This window comes from Ascaphus truei, chromosome 3 (genome assembly GCF_040206685.1).
Source record: "Ascaphus truei isolate aAscTru1 chromosome 3, aAscTru1.hap1, whole genome shotgun sequence".
Classification (NCBI taxonomy): Eukaryota; Metazoa; Chordata; class Amphibia; order Anura; family Ascaphidae; genus Ascaphus; species Ascaphus truei.
This window is the reverse complement of record NC_134485.1, coordinates 399,910,037-399,933,256: the sequence shown is the minus strand read 5'-3', so window position 1 is coordinate 399,933,256 and position 23,220 is coordinate 399,910,037.

The following is a 23,220-nucleotide window of genomic DNA, read 5'->3' as shown; positions in this document are numbered from 1 at the left end:
CTCACTTCTGGTTGGTGGTGTTATCCTCTCCAGTGGGTGGGTGACAGGAGTCCAGGTTCTCGGGGAATACTGTGGATGGCGGCCTCCCTTGAGTGATCCAGTGGCCTCGGACCCAGGATGGGCGTCTCTGCGGGAGTTTGTACCAGGAACCCTCCGAGATGGGAAAGGGTCTTCCGACCGGGTTGACTGGATCTCCCTAGCTGGCGGGTTGTAGACCCCTTGATTGTCTGCTCTCCTGCCTCTAGTATCACCGGAAGCAACTGGTGTTTGCACCGGCCGTTCCCAGCTATCCTGTTGGGTGTCGTCGCCCAGGAAGTTTTCCACCAAGCGGACCGCTGAATCCAGGGAAAATGCAGCGTGTCTTTTTACCCAGGAGCAGGAGGAGGGGGCAGTATCTGTATGAACTGCTCGAGCACAAACTGTTCAAGGATCTCTGCCTTGTCATGTTTTTCCGGTTGTATCCACCTGGCACATAAGTCTACTAAGCGGTGGGCTACGACCCGGGGTCTGTCTCGGTTTGTATATTTGACTGTCCGGAACCGCTGTCGGTAGGTCTCTGGCGTGAGGCCTAGGCGATCCAGAATAGCAGCCTTTAGTTTCTGATAGTCCATGGCCTCGTCCGCTGGAAGAGCCTGGTAGGCTGCCTGAGCTTCCCCTATGAGGAGTGGAGCCAGAGTCGTTACCCAGCGATCAACTGTCCAGCCGTGGGCCATGGCTACCCTTTCAAAAGTGAGGAAAAATGCCTCTGGGTCTTCGTTTGGCTTCATTTTAGGCAGCATCACCTTTGGGTTATTTGGAATCCCTGGTCTGCCTGGGGTTGGGCCTTCGACCAGCAGTTGGAGTAGCTTTTCCTCTCGCCGGGCCTGTTGCTCATCTTGCTGGGTTTGTCGCTCAGCTTGCTGGGCTTGTCGCTCATCTTGCTTGGCTTGTCGCTCTGCTTGCTTCTCTGCTAGCTGGAGCTGTTGCTCAAGGAACTGAGAAAAAAATGTATCCATTTTTTTTTGTGTGGCCCTTCAGATACAGGGGCCGTACGACGTCCCACTTCTGACACCACCTGTGGCAGGACGGCCTGTAGCCGAGGTCAGGGAACAGTCCACACGTATAGTTTCAGGATAAATAAAAACGTTCAGTGGCTTTATTTCTCCACAGTAACATAACATGCGGGTACACTGTCCCTTTAACAAAATAAATCCTGCTCCACTTTGGGAGAAAAACTGACTAATAACACAGCAGACCTATCTAGCAGGCTGGCTGGCTAAACCAGAACCAAACCATAAGTGTACTTTAAGCAGTCAGTAAACAAATGAATAATCCTTACTTTAGTTGAAGTAGTCTTTGGTGAAATCCCTCTGGCTAAGGGCTCACGCAGCAGTGTGCTTCTCTCTCTCTTTCTCTCTGGCAGCTACTGCCAGTCACATGATCCTTTATCTACCTTGCTGGCTCTCAGGTGTCAGCTAAAGAGTTCTGATTTCCTAACTTCCACCTGAGTTAACCCTTATGAGTGCTGGATGAAGCACTCAGACATATGTCTCCCAGGCGTAACTGATAGGAGTTGACTTCACTCTGTCACAATGAGATCTTAAAATCAGACCATGCCCGGATATCGTCCCGCAGGATTTAGAGAAGTTTAGTGTAATTTGCCTGGTATCGCGTGATATAATCTTTGGTGATATGCACACCTGGATATTTAATAGCGGAGGGCTGCCATTTAAAATAAAAATGTAGTGCTATTAATTTATTAATTCTTAAAAAAAATTCCAGATTAATATTAAGGGCCTCGGATTTACTGTTATTGATTTTAAACCCTGATAGTTTGTTAAAATCTGAGATCTTCCTAAATAAATTAGACAGGGGGCTAGAGTTCTTGAGATTTTCAGAATAATATCATCAGCAAATAGGGTAGTGCTAATTTAAACAGTTGGTATCCAACTTTTATCCCTCGGATATCTGGATTATTTTTGATGTAACTGCTAATGGCTACATGCATAGTACAAAGAATAATGGAGAGAGTGGCCAACCCTGGCGAGTACTACTATTAATGGGGAATAGGTCAGAGTTAAACCCCTCACAAATCAAATTTGTTGTGAGGCTGATGTAAAGCGCAAAGATTGCCTTGAGGAAATTACCCCCAAAAGCTAAAAGCCCACATTGTGCTCTGCATGTAAATTTCCAAAATAGTGCACTCGTTGCTAATGAATGAATAAGTGACAAACAGACAGACTCACATTTAACATAGAAGGTTGATAAAAAATTATAAAAGGGACGAGAAGAAAACAAGAGAACAAATAGTGCAATATGTTTGAAAAGTGTAAAATAGATTTGTACCACTCACATATTGCAAACCCTTTAGGGCATTGTACAATCTCTAGGGTCTCCGATCCCAACACTCTCACTCTTGCCATGGTCCTACATGGGTTCCTGAACTCAGCTGAGTGCAGACTCTGTTTACTCACAGTTCCAGTCGGCATTTTCCACACTGCTCTAACTCTGCTCTAAATCGTGCGGTCCCGCCAGCATGCACATGCGCACGCAGTACTTCCACTTTCTAAACTTTTCCAAATGTCCTTGACTGATGATAAAGTCTTGCCCATAAGGGTTCCCACTAATTTATTGTTGCCTAGGTGACCCTCTCCCCCCTGACTGCATGCGAGCAGACGTGTTGATCTGTGGTCTTATTAGGACTATCTGGGATATATATTTTCTGTTGTTTTTCTAGTGTTTTTGTATTGTTGTGCTGGTGCTATGCACCAATAGCAATATCTATATTGGCCCTTGTTGTCCATTTTTTTGTACCTTTCACCAGTGTCTTTCTATGGCCGTTTGTACCTAATTTTTCAGAGATTACAGCACCACTAACAGACTTAATAAAAACGTTACATGGTCTTGGGAGTGGGAAAACACACTAGATGGCGCTCAATATCTAATCAGCTAAACATAGTGCAAGTGAATACTAATAAAATCTAAACAGACACAATGTGAAAGAAAATGCAAATGAAATCATATGCAAACAAGGTACAATAAAACACTCAAACCCTTAGACGGACTGTTTCAAGGTCCACACGAACAGAGATAATGGAAGAACCAGGGGAGCGTTGATACCTTAAAAAGAAATAAAATACATAGTGCAATACTGTAGCAATATGTCAATAGGAGCTCCCAAAAGAGCACCTCTACTATTAAATGGTTAACAGACTAGAGTGCCACAGATGGAGGCTGAATGGAGGAGGTGTAATCTCAAGGAAGATAAACACACACGGAGCTCAGGTAAAATCACACAATTTATCCAAACACAATAAAAAGAAGCCGTCATTCAGAACGGCGAAACGCGTAGAGTGTGACCCTTCGATTGAGAGGGAGAGATTGCCTGGAATCCCATGAAGTCATTTTCCAACCGGCGGCGACACCGGAAGTGACGTATCGGCTACCAAGATCGGAAGTGACGTGTCGGCTCCAGGCTGTGATGCACCGTGGCGGTTTGATGCAGTAGAGACGCTGTTATGTGATATTGCGATCACCAACGTACTATGCTGTTATCCCATTGGGATCTTGTAAGCCTCCACTTTTTATTGTGTTTGGATAAATTGTGTGATTTTACCTGAGCTCCGTGTGTGTTTATCTTCCTTGAGATTACACCTCCTCCATTCAGCCTCCATCTGTGGCACTCTAGTCTGTTAACCATTTAATAGTAGAGGTGCTCTTTTGGGAGCTCCTATTGACGTATTGCTACAGTATTGCACTATGTATTTTATTTCTTTTTAAGGTATCAACGCTCCCCTGGTTCTTCCATTATCTATGGTCTTGGGAGTGCAAAGAGCCTTTGAGGCACTAAAGAAGTGCCTATCAGAGAGCCCCGCCCTTAGGAGCCCAAATGTTAATGATCCCTTTATAATTCAGATGGTTACCTCAGAGATAGGACTGGGAGCAGTTCTATCCCAACAATTTGAATTTGTAGAACACCCCATATTATACATAAGTCAAAAGCTTTTCCCAAGGGAGGTGAGGTATTCTGTCATCAAAAAGGAGTGCCATGCTGTAAAATGGGCAATTGGGGCATTGAGACATCATGTAGTGGGGGTGCACTTCACCCTTAAATTGGATAAATACCATGAAGGACACAAATACAAGGTTAACCCGGTGGTATATGGCCCTTCTCTTTTGACATACAGCCTAGGCCTGGGAAGGAGAACGCAAATGTAGATTTTTAGTTGTTGTGAGGAGTGTAAGATTGGGCTACAGCCGTGTGGTTCCCCGGCCACACACAAACAGGGGAAGTATATGACAGGGTGAAGTCAATCGCTAATAATTATGCACGTGAAACATATCTCTGGTGGCTGAAACAAACAGTCAGAGGGTTAACACAGTCAGAGATACCTGGGCAATCAGGGCTGAGTTAAGGCAGCTGTCAGGTAGCTGTATAAGGTGCCAGACCTGAGCAGGAAGAAGAGAAACTGTTTGAACCAGGAAGTAAGCCGGAGCCTCTGGACACAGCCCTGTCTACAAGGAACCAGCCTTCCAACCCTGCATAGCAATTAAAGCTGCTGTTGCAGTATGCATAAGGGATTACTTGGACTCTCTTGGGGTGGATTTCCCCAAATACAGAGAAGAACTTTTATATGTTCATGCCAGACGTTTGCATAAAATTGTTTGACCTGGAAGCAGGTTAGCTACCCAGGGTGTAGCTAAGGACCTATTGTATAAATTAATCTCTCTAGGGGAGTAGAGTTTTATTTTATGGTTTGTTTTCCTTAAAGGGACGGTGTGCCTATTAATTGTCTGAATGTGGACAATAAACCACTGAAGTTAAAACCTTACCCACTGTTTGGGACTCTTCCTGAACCCACTGTGAGGCCGTCCTGCCACAATGATGTACACACAGCAGGCACCAGCAATGTAACCACAAGCAACCAATGCCAAAGGCCACATTGCCCACTTTGTTGTTCAAAACACTGAACAGTACTTTATTTGTTTGTATAAATATATTATAAATATTTTAAACATTTACCAGCAGACAAATTGTATTCTTTCTGTATCTGGGCCCTATATGTTGCCTGTTGAAAATTAGAGAATTTCTAGTTGAACTAACTTGAAAACTTTTTGTTGCAATTTTAAACATTGTTTGAGATTGAGAATGTACAAAATTTTCCATTTTTGGGAGTGTGTTTTAATGTTTTTTTATCTGGGTTGTAATACAGTAGAACTACCATTTATAGAGATATGCGCTTATTCTGTAATGCAATTATAAGTGCACACAATAAAATCAAATGTTTTAATACAAAAGCATTTTAACGTGGCATGCAAAAATAATTGGTTGGCCTGCTGTGTTTCAGATATTTGTTTCAGCCCATAATTAAATGATACACCAACACTGCATGCGATATAAGAAGCTGTGTATCATTTTATATGCTGAAAAGAAATCACTGTATACTCTATCATTATATAGTGAAAACATTACATTAACAATTTGAATACAATATTTACCATATAATCAGAGGTGTGCAAACCCTGTAACCAGAAATTAGGATATCACCAACGGTAATAATTAATTATCAGTTAGTTATATATTCCATTATTCAAAATGAGGTAACTACATAATCACGGATTTAAATGACAATGCCTGAATGTTTCAATTATATGCTACTTTGTGAGAGTGAGGCAAATGCCGCTTGATCTGAATAATGGTCATCATTTAAGATGCAAACTGTAATTTATTATTATTATTTTGAATCTAGTGCAGATTATTGATTAGTATTGTATGACATGGCAGAAGTATTATAGGCCAGAAATGCATGTGAAGGACCAGCCACACTCTTCGCAAAGTGAACATGCTGCAGGGGCACATCTTTAAAGAGGACAATTTTGAAGTGGACTTTAACAGGGAGTTCAAAAATAGTGGAGCAAGAAGTGGACAACTTGTCTTTTACTGGCCCTGTATTCTGGATTTAAACGATGCTAGAAAGGAGGACATTTTCTATCACTGACTCAAGATACAGTGCCCTTCATTCTGCAGCACCTCTATCCATATATTACATTTCTGGCAGTTTGCACATTTTTCTTATCCTAAATCCATTTTTATTGCCCAGGACGCTGGCTACTCAACACTGAATTTGCAACACTGCCATGTCTCCTCTGCTATTAATATTCGCTCTAACCACACTTCTTTCCAAACTACACTTTTTCTACAAGTCTTATGTCGCTATCTTCATTCATATTTAACCATCTCTCCATCCTTCTAACTTCTCAGTTCACATGAACTGCTTTCCTATCTGCACCCTTTGACTCCTCTCAGCTATAACCCCTGCTCTAAAACCCACCCATACAAATCCTCCTCATACATCCACTCTCTTGCCCTGCTTCTACTGCTTGTTTCTGTGGATATCTCTCCCAATCCTGGTCTTACTCTTATTTCTACATGCTCTCGTCATTGCCTCTCAAATTTAACCTCACCTCCTTGTGGTGTTAACCCCCTAACCTCATACCCATCCTGTGTCAACTGCCCTCCTCTCCTTTTCTCCCGTGCCCTTTGGAATGTTTGTTCCCTTTCTTACAAATTCATCTCTGTACATTACTTCTTTTTCTCTTACTCTCTGCTCCTGTTTTCTACAACTGAGATTTGGCTCACTGGGTCTGACTCTACACTGGAAGCTGCCCTCTCTTATGGTGGCCTTTCTTTCTCCTACACTTCTCGCCCTGATGGCAGAGGTAGAGGCGTGGGGCTCCTTCTCTTCTCAATCTGGCGTTACCAAACCCTTCCTATCCCTCCTTTCTATTTCCTTACCTTCCTTTGAAGCTCACACTGTCCAGCGTTTTTCCATGTGACGGTCACTTATCACCACCTACCTCTACTCATCCCCTTTCGGTCTTTCTTTCTCACTTTGAATTATGATTTTTTTTATCTCCACAGATTCCCCTGTTCTTCTCCTTAGTGATTTCAACTTCCATATTGATGACCTCTGTCCCTTGGTCTTCTCGCTTTCTCTCCCTAACCTCATTTTTTGACCTTCAACAGTGGATTGCACCCAGCACCTACAAGGATGGCCAGTATTTGGACCTTGTTTTTCACTAAACACTTTTTGCTCGCTGACATCTCCATTTCTCCCTTTTCTCTCGCTAACCATCATATTATCTTGTTTTTGCTCTCTCACTTTTCCCCTTCTCCACCTCCATCTACCCTCTCTGTAGACACATGCATTCCATTAACCTCCTGGCTATTGACTCCACTTTGCGCTCCTCCCTCTACTCTCTGAACCCCGTTACAGACTCTGACAACCTGGTCAGGAACCAAAATTCTGCCCTATCATCATCCCTTGATAAACATTCCCTTATTTTTCTTTCCCACTCTCGCCTATCTAACCCAGGTCCCTGCCTAAACTGCCACACACGTATGCTCCGCTCCTGCACTCGCTACTCTAAATTTCACTGGAGTAAATCTCATACTCTCTCAGACTTCCTTCACTAAAAATATATCCTAACCTGTTTCAATTCTGACCTTTCCCAGGCTAAACAAACCTGCTTTTCATCACTAATCAACACACACAAGACTAACTCATGCAGACTCTTCTCTGTTTTTGACTCTCTAGTCAGACCACCGTCTGTTACCTGTCTTTCTTCTTCAATTTCAGCTCAGGTGTTTATTGACAATTGAATGACTACGGTAGATTTCTATTCAGCAAAACATGCCCTCTGTATCCTCCTTACATTCTACACCTCTTCCTAACTCTCCTCCTGCTTTCCTCGACTCCTTTTCCTCTGTCACAGTGTAGGACTTGTCCAACTATTCTCCTCTTCTCCCTCTACCACCTGCCCTCTTGAACCCATTACCTCCAATCTCCTCTAACCTCTTGCTTATACCCTAATCCCTACTTTTATACACATTTTAAACTCCTCCCTCTACTCTGGTACCTTTTCCATCTCCTTCAAGCACGCAACAGTTATACCCCTACTCAACAACAGCAAGCTTCACCTTACCTTGACCTCTTTAAGTATCGCCCTTTCTTCCTCCTGCCTTTGCCTCAAAACTTCATGAATCCTTGTTTTCTCTTGCTTGCTGCACTTTCTCACCACCTACTCTCTCGTAGACCCTTAACAATCTGGCTTCAGCACTGCTCACTCCACTAAAAGTACCCTAACAAAAATAACTAATGACTTCCATGCTGCAAAAGACAAATGTCATTACACTTTGCTCATATTATTTGACCTCTCTACAGCCTTTTATACTGTAGACCACCCTCTTCTACTTCACACTCTCCATACTCTTTGTATCCACAACAGAGCTCTATCCTGGATTTCCTCTTACCTCTCCCATCGTACTTTCAGTGTCTCTTAAACCAAAGGGAAATTTGGATATGCAAAATGGTATTTAATATATAAGAAAATATGTTAGCAATATACAACATGCAGAATACCCGTGTGGTGTATGAATACAGTTTTCAATGTCATATGATGTTGGCAAGTGTGCCCACAATGTACGCAATGCGGGACAACGTCAATTGCATAGAAAAATGTAACATGAGAATAGGGTATGGGAAAGGGGGTGAGGGGAAGGGGTGAAGGGAGGACAAATGGAAAAAAGGGTGTGAGTGGGGAATAAGGGGGGCACCATTTCGGGGGGGGGGGGTAGTTCCTTCTTCAGGACCATTCCCAGAGACCAGGTGGGTCAGAGGTACTTCCCTTATCCCCTGTAGTAAAACCTTCCTAACAAGGAGAAATTAGCAACAGGTGGTGGCTGGTGTGTTGTGTAGCAGGAGAAAGGGCACCACCAGACGCCACCTGTTTGACTGCCCAGGACTCCATGATCGCACTAAAGGAGCATACAGTGACTTGGGTTTATACCTGATTTCGTCTGCACGTAATGTTTACCCTGTATGGTACCTACCAGTGCTGTCTCAGGCTTATTTCTAACAAGGGATTTAACATACTATTAATTAGAAGGAACTCTAATTTCCTTTAGTCTGATGTTTTCTGGCTGCATGATTTCATTGCCCATTTGGGCTGTTGCTGATTTCTCCTCCAATCTTTCTCTTGATTGATTTATTATAGCCCTGTGCTGGGTTGCCTTCCATTGGTCTCTCAGGTTGTGTACCCATAATCTGGGACTACACATATATCCTACTTGTTAGGGAGGTTTTACTACAGGGGTTAAGAGAAGTACCTCTGACAAACCTGGTCTTTGGGAACTGGCCTGAAGAAGGGGCTCATCTTCCCTGAAACATTGCCCCCTTTATCCCCCTCTCACACCCTTTTTTCACCCTGTCTTCCCCACCCCTCCTTCCCCTTACCCCCATTCCCCTTCCGATCCACGCATTGCATTTTTCTATGCAGTTGACATTGTCTCACATTGTGTATATTGTGAGCAGCATTGCTAACATCATATGGCATTGTCAATACAGTATTCATACACCTCAAGTGTATCCTGCATGTTGTATATTGCTAACATATTTTCTAATACAGTATATTAAATATCATTTGGAATATTCATATTTCCCTTTGGTTTATTTTGAGTGCTGGCAACCATTTTTTTATTGAGTATGTAGAGGGTTTAGGGTCCCTCCCTATTCCTGCAGCACCATCTGTGACTTATTTCTCATTTACAATTTTCACACAGAATTCTGCCTACAGTATCTCTTTAACAGGGACTTATACCTGTTTAAATAAATCAGCCTCAGAGCTCTGAGAATCCAGCAGACAGATAGTTAATTGCAGCCACCCAATTAACTAGTCTCCACCTGGACTAATGAGAGATCTGTAAAAAGCCTCATGTGAGATACAGGAGAGAGATTCCTTAGCTCACATTTGGGCTGACATAAGGAGAAGAAGGACTGCAAAGATTTTCCTTAGCTCACATTTGGGCTGACAGAAGGTGAGCAGAGAAGTCTGCACACAGACATTGTCTTGTGCACAAAGGTTGTGATGAGATCAAGACACCCATACACCCAGAGACCTATATTTCCTGGACACAGAGGACCCAGGAACCTGCCAGAGACTGACATGGAGGGCCACATGCTTACGGTACTTCCTGAGACTTTGGGGTTAGAGGCGGGTAATGGGAATATCCCTCCAGTTCTGCAGATAGGGTCTGGGGAAGTAAGTTAGCCCCTACAAAGGGATAGGGTTTTTTTATTTTGTTATTTTTGTATGTTTTGCCTGGATAAAGGAAAAGGCTCAATAAAATCAAGATATAATTTCACCCTAATCGGTCTCCGTTATATGAACCTCTGCACACATCTCTAAAAAAAAATCTCATATACTTTTTTCATACACCCAGTATCACAAGCACGCTGCCTAGGGGTCACACTTGACTCCCCCCTCACATTCTCTTCTCACATTCAAAATGCAGCTAAAACCTGTTGTTTTTACCCCCGAAAAATTGCAAAGATATGCCCTTTCCTCTGTCCCTCTACTGCTAACTTTTAAAGCAGGCCTCATTCTCTTGCCTATTGTAACCTTCTACTGTACAGCCTTCTTGCCTCTCAATTGTCTCCTCTACATTCTATCCTGAACGCTGCTGCTAAAATCCCTTTACTCTCTCCTAAATCTGACTCAACATCTCTCCTGCTGAAACCCCTCTCTTGGCTTCCTATAAAATCCCGTATTACTTACAATATTCTCATCCTCTCTTTTAAAGATATACTGTACATTCTTCTGCCCTTCCTTACATCTCAGACCTATTTTTCCACTATGCACTAGCCCGACTCTTGCGTTCTGCTCAAGGGTATATTCTGTCTACCCCTTTTGTTTCTAAAGTCCCCTCCTGCCTAAAACCTTTCTCACTCACTGCCCCACACCGCTGCAATGTGCTTCCCTTCATTATCCACCCTCTCTCCACCTTTAAGACCTATCTATAAGGCAGCTCTTTAATGAAGCATATGGATAGAATGGCTGATGCTGCTGTATACAGTACATCTCAGATGCACTGACCTTAACTCCTTGCAGTTGCACTTACAGTACCATAACACCCTCCAACTGTCTGCAAGTTCTTCCTAATTATCTCTTAGATTGCATATTCTTCGGGGTAGGGACTCCATTCCTATTGTTACTCTCATGTCTGAAGCACTTATTCCCATTATGTGTTATATTATTATGTCACGTGTATTACTCCTGTGAAGTGCTATGTACTGTACATAAATGGTGCTACAGTACTGCACCGACACACTTTATTCGAGCAAATGCCCAGTTTGTACCTGGCAGATACCTGGAATCCGCCGCTGCTCACCTCTTGCATGCTTCGTTGCGTTTGCCTTCCCAGCCACGGTTCATGCCTGGCTGACGGGGGCCTGATCTGTTAAATGATAATGATCAGGATTTAATAGGCTGCAATACTTCGCGTGTCCACCAGATGGCATAAATTCATGAATTGTAATGCAGTATATATATATACAGTACTGTATATACACAGTATATATATATATACTGTATAACAACAACCTCTATAAGCCCTAACATACAGTACTGTACACATACATAAATGATACTACTGTATGGGCGGCGGGGGCGAGATGTGTTTGCAGCAGAGAGAGATCCGCTGCTCTCTCTGCGCAAACATCCGCACATTAAAAATTATTTTAAATACATTTTTATTGATAGTGTAGATGTGCAGGGGGTCTCCGAATCGCGTTGGTTTTAGGTCTGGGGACCCCCTGCTCCCCGAGACACAGGCCCCTTTAGGGGGTGCCGGTATCCCTCTGCTTGGTTTAAAGGGCCCGATCACGTGATCGCGGCCTGTAAACCAAGCAGAGCAGAGGGATACCGGCACCCCCTAAAGGGGCCTGTATCTCAGGGGGCAGGGGGTCCCCAGACCTGAAACCTGTGCGCTTCTGCTCTGGAGACCCTCTGCACATGTACAGTATCAATAAAACACATACAGTATACAGTATAAATAAACACTCGTTCTTTACCTTAGCGGCTATGCGCTATGGTAAAGAAGCATCATTTCTGTATTTTAATAATATTGTACAGTGAGCAGGGGGTTCCCTGAGCCAGAAATTAATGCTCAGGGACCCCCCATGCTCCTGCTCAATATTATTAAAAATACAGAAATGCTGCGTCATTACCATAGCGGATAGCCGCTATGGCAATGAAGGGGTTAACCCACCGTGCCCGCTTTATTGTGTGTAGTGGGGATGGGTGAGGGGGGGTATTTGGCCCTTGGTGTGAGTTTAGGACTTGCGGGGGGGGGGGGTTTGTGGGTGCACTTAACCCCTTCACGACCGTAGCAGTTAATACCGCTACGGTCATGAAGGGGTTAAGCCCTCCCGCTACCCCCCCCCCCCGCAAGCCCTAAACAACCATCATTGGGGCTAATACCCCATTCACCCACCCTCCCGCTACGCACAATAAAAAAATACACACACACAGCACAGCAGCCGCCAAAAAATAAATAAATATATCTAAATAAATAAATAAATAAATGACAATAAATACATTTGAAATACATTTTTATTGATAGTGTAGATGTGCAGGGGGTCTCCGGAGCTGAATCGCGTTGGTTTTAGGTCTGGGGACCCCCTGCTCCCCGAGATACAGGCCCCTTTAGGGGGTGCCGGTATCCCTCTGCTTGGTTTAAAGGGCCCGATCACGTGATCGCGGCCTGTAAACCAAGCAGAGCAGAGGGATTCCGGCACCCCCTAAAGGGGCCTGTATCTCGGGGGGCAGGGGGTACCCAGACCTGAAACCTGTGCGCTTCTGCTCTGGAGACCCTCTGCACATGTACAGTATCAATAAAACACATACAATATACAGTATAAATAAACACTCGTTCTTTACCTTAGCGGCTATGTGCTATGGTAAAGAAGCAGCATTTCTGTATTTTAATAATATTGTACAGTGAGCAGGGGGTTCCCTGAGCCAGAAATTAATGCTCAGGGACCCCCCCTGCTCCTGCTCAATATTATTAAAAATACAGAAATGCTGCGTCTTTACCATAGCGGATAGCCGCTAAGGCAATGAAGGGGTTAACCCACCGTGCCCGCTTTATTGTGTGTAGTGGGGATGGGTGAGGGGGGTATTTGGCCCTTGGTGTGAGTTTAGGACATGCGGGGGGGTTGCGGGTGCACTTAACCCCTTCACGACCGTAGCAGTTAATACCGCTACGGTCATGAAGGGGTTAAGCCCTCCCGCTACCCCCCCGCAAGCCCTAAACAAGCACCGTTGGGGCTAATACCCCATTCACCCACCCCCGCTACCCACAATAAAAAAAATACACACACACAGCAGCCCCACAATTAATAAATAAATCTAAATAAATAAATAAATACATGAAAAGAAATAAATATATACTGTACAGTTATGAATATTAAATGAAATTGATTTTAATTTAGTGTGTATGTATGGAGAAGTGTTTGGTTGTATGACAGTGCTTTTGATAACCCTTCTACATTTATTTGTACTGTATATTGGTTTATCATGGGTGTGTATATAACGTGTGTATATATATATATATATGTATATATATATATATACTGTATATATATATACTGTATATATCTCTCTCTCTGTCTCTCTGTATATATATATACAGTATATATATATGTAGTTGCATGATGAAGCCACAGTACAAATTCATGGGTGAAGGGTGGGTATCGGGCCTGTGTGGCTTAACCCCTTAATCACCTTTGCGGTTATTATCTGATAAGGTGTTTAAGGGGTTAATTGATATCTGAATGTAATTGCAATGTATTGGCTTTTGATTTTTGTTTACTTGGTTGTAGGGCAGTATGCTTTTGATAACCCTTCTACATTTATTTGTACTGTATATTTGTTTATCATGGGTGTGTATATAACGTGTGTATATATATATATATATATATATATATATATATATATATATATATATATATACTGTATATATATTTACTGTATATATCTCTCTCTCTGTCTCTCTGTATATATATACAGTATATATATATATATATATATATATAGTTGCATGATGACGCCACAGTACAAATTCATGGGTGAAGGGTGGGTATCGTGCCTGTGTGGCTTAACCCCTTAATTACCTTTGCGGTTATTATCCAATAAGGTGTTTAAGGGGTTATTGATATCTGAATGTACTTGCAATGTATTGCCTTGGTTTTGGCTATGTATTGTGTGGGCAAGAGAAGGAAGGCGCTGGCGTCGGAAACTTCGTATTTATGAGGTCAGTAGTACTTTATTTATTTGTATATGCTAGTTAATGTTTTTAATAATGGGCAATTAATCTATTATCCATATCTGGATAATAGTTATTTTGCACATTATTGTACTGTAGGTGTTGGGGGGGAGGGTGTATGTATTGAATGTATAGGCCAGGTTTATTTTTTTTACATTCAGTGTTTGATTCCGTGGTTTTGCGTTTGGCCTATGGAGACCACCTGTGGGTATCCTCGGGTATCCTAAAGGGTAGCAGGCTGGTGGTTCCACGGGTGACACATGCGGGGATGACGATGTGTGGTCCCACTTCTGTGGGGGCACCTCCGACCTGTAGTCTGCGGGCATGACGATGTGTGGTCCCACTTCTGTGGGGGCACCTCCGACCCGTAGGTTCGGGGATGATGATGTGTGGTCCCACTTCTGTGGGGGCACCGTGGACCCGTAGCGAGCACCCGTGAGTTCCCCAGACCCCCATGGGAAACACCCGAGGCCCCGCAGACACCTGTGGGTTTGACCCGGGGCTCCCAGACATCATTGGGCCTACCGTGGGGACCCAATTGTGGCCCACGGTGACCCAAGGAGACCACCTGAGGGCTATGGTGCTGGCAGGATCCACCAGCAGGCCTCCAGAACCTGTGGAATGCTGCTGGTAAACTGTAGGTCTGTCCAGGTGCCCTGCCAGCCCACTGGGGACTAGCGTGGGGCTGCGTTATGGACCCTGAATGTAAAAGAATAAATCTTGTATTTATGGGGGGGCACAGGGGGTGGGTAATGTATTTAATAAATATAATGCTGTTTATTGTGGGTGATTGTACTGTTTTTATTGTGGGTACTGGGGTGGGGGTGGGGTGTTTCCCCAACGGTATGTGGGTAGGCCTCCCTTGTGGGTACTGACTGGGTGGTTAGGCCTCACGGGTGGGGGGGGGGTTAGTGTGGGAGGGTATGTAGGCATCCCGAGTGGTGGGTGAGGGTGGGTTAACCCCTTCATGACTGTAGCGGTTAATAACCGCTATGGTGATTAAGGGGTTAGGGGACATTACTTTGTATGTTTTAATTTTTGTGTCTGTTTTGCAGAAGCGGAGGGGCCATGGCCAGGATGGGGGGGGGGGGTAACGGTATGTGGATAGGGGGTGAGGGTGGTTAGCAATGCAGGGAGGGAGATTTACTGGTAACAGAAACATCTCTCTCCCTTCAGTGTAATCTGTTTAAAGCCCCCTCCCCCCTAATGTGCGTTTCTGTAAAATCTCTCTCCCTTCAGTGTAATCTGTTTAACAGAAACATTAGGGGGAGGGGGATTTAGGCCTTTACATCTCTCTCCCTTCAGTGTAATCTGTTTAACAGAAACATTAGGGGGGAGGGGGCTTTAGGCCTTTACATCTCTCTCCCTTCAGTGTAATCTGTTTAACAGAAACATTAGGGGGGAAGGGGCTTTAGGCTTTTATATCTCTCTCCCTTCAGTGTAATCTGTTTAACAGAAACATTAGGGGGGAGGGGGCTTTAAACAATGCTGTGTATAATGTATAAGGTTTTTTACAATTAGATAGATGTAATCCTTGGTATTGTAAGGGTTAGCTTTGGTTTTAAATTGTGTTTTCTGGTTGGTACTTACAGTATATATTGATTTTTGTATACTTGATTGGTTAAAATAGTTGAATTGTTTGGAAGTGTTTGTATTTACTGGTAGAGTAGCTTGCAATTATATTGTTAACATTCATTTGCAGAATGTATATGGTGCATAGATTTTATGCATCATTTATACAATGTAAATGCAATGTACTGTGTGGATTGGAATGTTATGTTTTATATTGTAAAATCAGTTAGGATTATTAAATGGATTATTATTATTGTCTGTATAGAGAAGCGTTATCTGTAGGACAGTATGATTTTGATAACCATTCTACATGTATTTGTATATTGGTTCATCATGTGTGTATATATACTGTATACTGTATATATATATATATATATGTATACAGTGTATATATATGTATATATATACAAAGTATATACTGTATATGTATAGGGATTGTTATTATATATATACTGTATATATATCCAGTATATATATACAGTATATATTTATTTCTCTTCATGTATTTATTTAGATTTATTTATTAATTGTGGGGCTGCTGTGTGTGTGTATTTTTTTTATTGTGGGTAGCGGGGGTGGGTGAATGGGGTATTAGCCCCAACGGTGCTTGTTTAGGGCTTGCGGGGGGGTAGCGGGAGGGCTTAACCCCTTCATGACCGTAGCGGTATTAACTGCTACGGTCGTGAAGGGGTTAAGTGCACCTGCAACCCCCCCGCAAGTCCTAAACTCACACCAAGGGCCAAATACCCCCCTCACCCATCCCCACTACACACAATAAAGCGGGCACGGTGGGTTAACCCCTTCATTGCCTTAGCGGCTATCCGCTATGGTAATGAAGCAGCATTTCTGTATTTTTAATAATATTGAGCAGGAGCAGGGGGGGTCCCTGAGCATTAATTTCTGGCTCAGGGAACCCCCTGCTCACTGTACAATATTATTAAAATACAGAAATGATGCTTCTTTACCATAGCGCATAGCCGCTAAGGTAAAGAACGAGTGTTTATTTATACTGTATACTGTATGTGTTTTATTGATACTGTACATGTGCAGAGGGTCTCCAGAGCAGAAGCGCACAGGTTTCAGGTCTGGGGACCCCCTGCCCCCTGAGATACAGGCCCCTTTAGGGGGTGCCGGTATCCCTCTGCTCTGCTTGGTTTACAGGCCGCTATCACGTGATCGGGCCCTTTAAACCAAGCAGAGGGATACCGGCACCCCCTAAAGGGGCCTGTATCTCGGGGAGCAGGGGGTCCCCAGACCTAAAACCAACGCGATTCAGCTCCGGAGACCCCCTGCACATCTACACTATCAATAAAAATGTATTTCAAATGTATTTATTGTCATTTATTTATTTATTTATTTAGATATATTTATTTATTTTTTGGCGGCTGCTGTGCTGTGTGTGTGTATTTTTTTATTGTGGGTAGCGGGAGGGTGGGTGAATGGTTTATTAGCCCCAACGATGGTTGTTTAGGGCTTGCGGGGGGGGGGGGTAGCGGGAGGGCTTAACCCCTTCATGACCGTAGCGCTATTAACTGCTACGGTCGTGAAGGGGTTAAGTGCACCCGCAAACCCCCCACCCCCGCAAGTCCTAAACTCACACCAAGGGCCAAATACCCCCCCTCACCCATCCCCACTACACACAATAAAGCGGGCACGGTGGGTTAACCCCTTCATTGCCTTAGCGGCTATCCGCTATGGTAATGACGCAGCATTTCTGTATTTTTAATAATATTGAGCAGGAGCAGGGGGGGTCCCTGAGCATTAATTTCTGGCTCAGGGAACCCCCTGCTCACTGTACAATATTATTAAAATACAGGAGGGGAGAAACAAGGACATTGGAGCACAGCAAAAAGACAGGCTGGCGGCAGTGACTGCGTGCAAAAGCTTTATTCCGGCAACATTGGTAGGTAAAGAACGAGTGTTTATTTATACTGTATATTGTATGTGTTTTATTGATACTGTACATGTGCAGAGGGTCTCCAGAGCAGAAGCGCACAGGTTTCAGGTCTGGGGACCCCCTGCCCCCGAGATACAGGCCCCTTTAGGGGGTGCCGGTATCCCTCTGCTCTGCTTGGTTTACAGGCCGCGATCACGTGATCGGGCCCTTTAAACCAAGCAGAGGGATACCGGCACCCCCTAAAGGGGCCTGTATCTCGGGGGCCGGGGTCCCCAGACCTGAAACCAACGCGATTCAGCTCCGGAGACCCCCTGCACATCTACACTATCAATAAAATGTATTTAAAATAATTTTTATTGTGCCGATGTTTGCGCAGAGAGAGAGCAGCGGATCTCTCTCTGCTGCAAACACATCTCGCCCCCGCCGCCCATACAGTAGTATCATTTATGTATGTGCATATACAGTACTGTACTGTATGTGTACAGTACTGTATGTTAGGGCTTTATAGGGGTTGTTGTTATACAGTATATATATATATACAGTATATATACTGCATTACAATTCATTATAGGGGACGGCTTCACAGAGAACAGCTCGCAAGTGCCACCATGTGTATTTTCACAGCATTGCAGTATTTCAGCAAGCCGGAATAAAAAGCTTAAATCCCTGCCGGAAAATAACGCAATGCACTCTGGCAGAAAACGATCAGAAACCTGAATACACCCGAGTACACCCGAATTCGCGGGACTTGCCGAGCTCGAATAAAGTGTGTCGCCAGTGTATATAAATAACAGATACATACATACATTTAAAGAAGAATTGAATATCCTTAATCACTTCAACAGAACAGGAGAACAGAAACTCAAAAACAAAAGTTACTGTAGTAATTATGGTTGCTGAGTTTATGCACCAATAGAGAAAGTATTACTTTAAGGAAATACTTCTATTAATTATTAGCACAAAATATCAATATAGCATTATTAAGGAACTTTCTCATTTGCATTTATTGCTAAAAATGTGTTTCTTCCTCCTTCTCTTAGCACTGCTGCTTTTTATTTCTCCCATAAATGTCTTCATCAGTTTTCTCTGTATCTTCTAGTTATGTTAACAAAATCTTTGAATGCATACAAGCTTTGTGAAAAGTTATTCTGACAAAAAAGCCATGGATCTGATCTGCACCATACAGTAGCTCACAATTACAACATACAGTACCTACAGATGTAGCTACCAGTTCTCTACCGCTTGCCGTGAGTGTTTTACACAGCAACATCTAGCACACTGCGAGATTCCAGCAGCCAGACTAATGGCCCATCGGATTAACACATCGGAGGTACCTGCTGTGGGAATCCTACCGGGTTCCACCTTTCTGAAGAGACGCGCAGTAAGAGAGACTGAATCAGTCACTCTACCTGCTTGCCTCTAACAGGCGATCGTGGGCTTTAATTTTACTTTAATAATACAGTATTGTAGCAGGGGGTCTCCGGAGCTGAACCGTATTGATGTGAGCTACAGGGACCCCCTGCTTCCCGAGTTACAGGCCCCGTTATGAGGTGTCAGTATCCCGGCGGCCATGTTTAACTTCGCCCGCTTCACGGCCCACGTGATCGGGGGATTTAAACAAACCAGAGGGATATCCCCTTGTAACTCGGGAAGCAGGGGTCCCCGGACCTGAAATCAATCCGGTTCACCTCTGGAGACCCCGTGCTACAATACTGTATTATTAAAATAAATTAAAAGCCCCGCCTGTTAGAGATGCACAGGTAGAGTGACTGATTCAGTCTCTCTACACGTCTCTAACAGACAGGTGGAAACCGGTTGGATTCACACAGCGCAAGTCCCTATCAAATCCACGGACCCCTGCTGTGTTAATCCGATGGTCCATTACAGTCTGCTATGGATCATCTCACAGAGTTCTCTGCGAATTGGTCGTGGTTTTGTCCTGTGATGCGGTAGAGAACAGGCCGCTACATCTGTATCACAGAGTATTCCATCTTTTCTATTGGATTCAATCATAAATATTTCAGTATGAAACTAAAGGAGGAAATTATGAGATGTCCAGCACATGGGGTATGAAGAAGAGTCCGGTTTGTGGTAGCAATTTATATGAGGAGGCATTGTCAAGAATACAAAAAAAATTGACAGATGCTTTGGAAGTTGTGATACCTTTTAATGGACCAACATATTAATTGTAGAAGGTTTTCTTGTATATAAGCTTTCAAGTCTTAAATTACAGTATCCAAAAAAAATTGCAAATCCTGCTAGACTTTCTATGTACCCAATTTGTTTTCACACTTTCATCAAAAAACAAATCAATCACACTATTCCTAAGCACACTGTCTAGTCAATGCATCTTGCTCTCACTTTTATTTGTTCTCAGTTAACTCTTGCTAAAGTGTATTTTACAATTTTCTTGATAACATGGTTAATTTTTTTTCAATGTCAGTGTACAGCAACTGTAATATATAACATTAGCTATTACAACTGAATCTCATTCTTTTTTAGGAATTTCTGCCCTTTCTCAAATTTTTATATTTAATGGCATTAATAACTTAGGGGGCTATGCACTAAGCTCCGTTAAGTCACTTTTAGACCGCAAAGTGCTCTTAGAACGTGCTTTTGCGCTCAACCCGATGCACTAAGCAACGCAAACAGGCACTTTGCGATCTAAAAATGACTTTTTTCAGGAATCGGTGCCAGTGCGGACGACATCTTTATAGAGCCCACGTCGCGTCTTGGACGCTATAATGATGGCAGCGACATTGGCCTCCGATGCCCCATACCGGGGCCTGAAACTCGGGAAGCAGGGGGTCTCTGAGGCAGAAATCAATGCGGTTCAGCTCAGGGGACCCCCTGCTCCTGCACACTATTATTAAAAATACATTAAAGCAGCTTCATTACCATGAACAATAAACTAACTAACTATATACACTCTCTATCAGCGCTCGATCCAACAAATATTGTGTGAAAAATAGTGAATACACTAAAACAATTTCTGTGTAAGTGCAAAAAATCAGCAGCCAAGGGAACGACAAACAATAGACGGTTCCAAATCTACTAAACAAAATACATATACAAAAGCAGTGTCCCCGGCGCTAATGAGTTGATGTCCAAAATACCATACTCCAAAGACAGTCCTGGATGGAATGACAGTCCTGGCAGATGGATGGATACACCAACAAAAGTTCTGAATGGATTGAATAGTCCTCAGAATTGATTCCAGGTGGTTTCTGTAATCACATAAGAACAAAGACACACCAATTGCGCAGTATAATAGACCACAAAGCCCTAACCAAAAACGGGAAAATCCAAACTTACAAGACATACTCTTGTTGGTTCAGGGGAGAGAATCTATTACAGGCCACGTCTCCACCTCGATATCCACAGACCGCACGTGGTTAACGGAATGATCCTCCTTGTACTAGATGGCGCCCTGTTCGGGATCTTCAATGTGGATGGCCTTGGATTTACTTTGATCACGTCGCGGTATGAGAGCTTCCTGATATGCCGTGATTCGGAGGGTTAACGCTTCCCATTGTCACTCATTATACATATACATACGTAGCTTGCAGACGAGGATTCTGGGCAGTGACGTGCAAACGGATACTCAGGAGCTATTTACAGGACTCACAGTGAGGACCCCTGTCAGAACGCTGATGAACCGTATAGCCGCTACGGTAATGAATTATTGTTTATTGCTATGTGTGTTTTACTACTAGCGTAGATGTGCAGGGGGTCTCCTGAGTTGAACCGCATTGGTTTCAGGTCCGAGGACCCCCTACTTCAGGAGATATAGGCCCCTTTATGGGGTGCCGGTATCCCCTGCAGAATGTAAATAATCCGGTCACGTGATGCGGGAGCTTTAAACTGCAGGGGATACCGGCACCCCATCTCGGGGCCTGTATCTGCAAAAGTAGGGGGTCCTCGGACCTGAAACCAATGCGGTTCAGCTCCTGGCACCCCCTGCTCATGTACACTATTATTAAAATGTTTTTATTTAGTGTACAATCGCCTGTAACAACCTTGCATGGAGATGGCAAATCTGCATGCAAATGTTACATGCGGCTTTTTTTTCTATCAGCTAGCGTACGTAAAGGTTAAGAACGCTAGCAGGGGGGAAAAAGCATCACGTACGCTGTGGCTGTTTTGAGCTATTTTGAGCAGGTACGTTAAAAAATGGCCTCAAGGCCTTAGTGCATCGCGTCCCCGGCTTCACTTTTTAGCGAACCTGCTTTTTGGCCAAATCAGAACGCAAAGCCATTGAGCTTAGTGCATAGCCCCCTTAGTGCTTACCTATTTAACATATTAGCTCAGTTTGGTTCTAGTGTACCGACTGTATTTGTGGAAATGCATCTTTAGGGTGAGTCAAAAGCATGTAAACAATAAATTATGAGCAGAAGTTCAACCCTGGACCGGTCCAAATCTATAAACTATTTTACTATTTTACTGGTTTACTAATCTAGATAAAAATTTACAACTGCAGAGTAAGAATTAATTGTTGTCAGTGAAATATACACACTTTTCTCATTATGTGATTTAACTTTTTTCATCAGCCATATATTGTACTGTATTTTTTTTTTTTTTTTACTAATACTGTTGGATCGTAAAATTAAATTACAGTTGGTAGTGGAAATATTGATGAATTCCCCCAATGACTCTCTCAAATTATCTTCCGACATTTTTTATGATTTCATATTTGCAAATTTACATAGTCAGCCTGATAAAATGTCATACTGAAGAGCAAATGAGAAAACTTAAAAACCTCTGTGCAGCTCTGGTCATTTTTTCCATTTCCAATGGGGACTGTGCATCTAGCAGATTGCTGCTAAGGTGTTTTATTATCAGGAACACCACCTATAACTTGATGTACATTCCATTAGCAAGTATGTAAGAACTAATAAGTGTTTATACCTTTCGGACAAGTGTTGAAGGCAGAAAACATTAATGAGATCTGATTTGCCAACAATTGTAGTCACAGGTGCCTTTTAGACACTGTTCCAACATTTTTAATTTGAATTATACTAAATCTATGTATTCATGTGTTGCTTATCCCTCTGACACTAAAGGAATATGATTTAATTTTCCATATTGTTTCAGGGCCATGAAAATATCTCACTAACAGACTGGGTTTTAATTCCCTTATTCACTGCTAAGCAATTAAGCTTTTCTTTTTTTTGGGCAGTATTGAGATTTAAACATTAATAGGTTTTAAACATGCCCAACATGTTCGCAACCAGAAACAAAAAAAGTTATAGTGAGTAAGAAAATTACAAAACTCTCACCCGTACAGCATACAGCAAATAAACATACTATGTATGCGCACATTCAATTGTTTCAGACAGGCATGCTCATTTCCATGTCATTACCCAGAATCCTTAGCTGCATGACAGGTTTGCAAACCTGTCTGAGACATGTGAATGTGGTCAGCAGTGGTATTTTTATTTGCTGTACAAAATGTATAAACATTAAATGCACTTAAAGGCATTCATACAGTATAGTTTTTCTATTCGTGTTGTTTGAAATTGCTACATTGTTAAAAGCCAATTTCATAGTTCTCGAATCTGTTAAAACATGCCATATACATTTAGTTTCATTTCCTGTCTGTTTT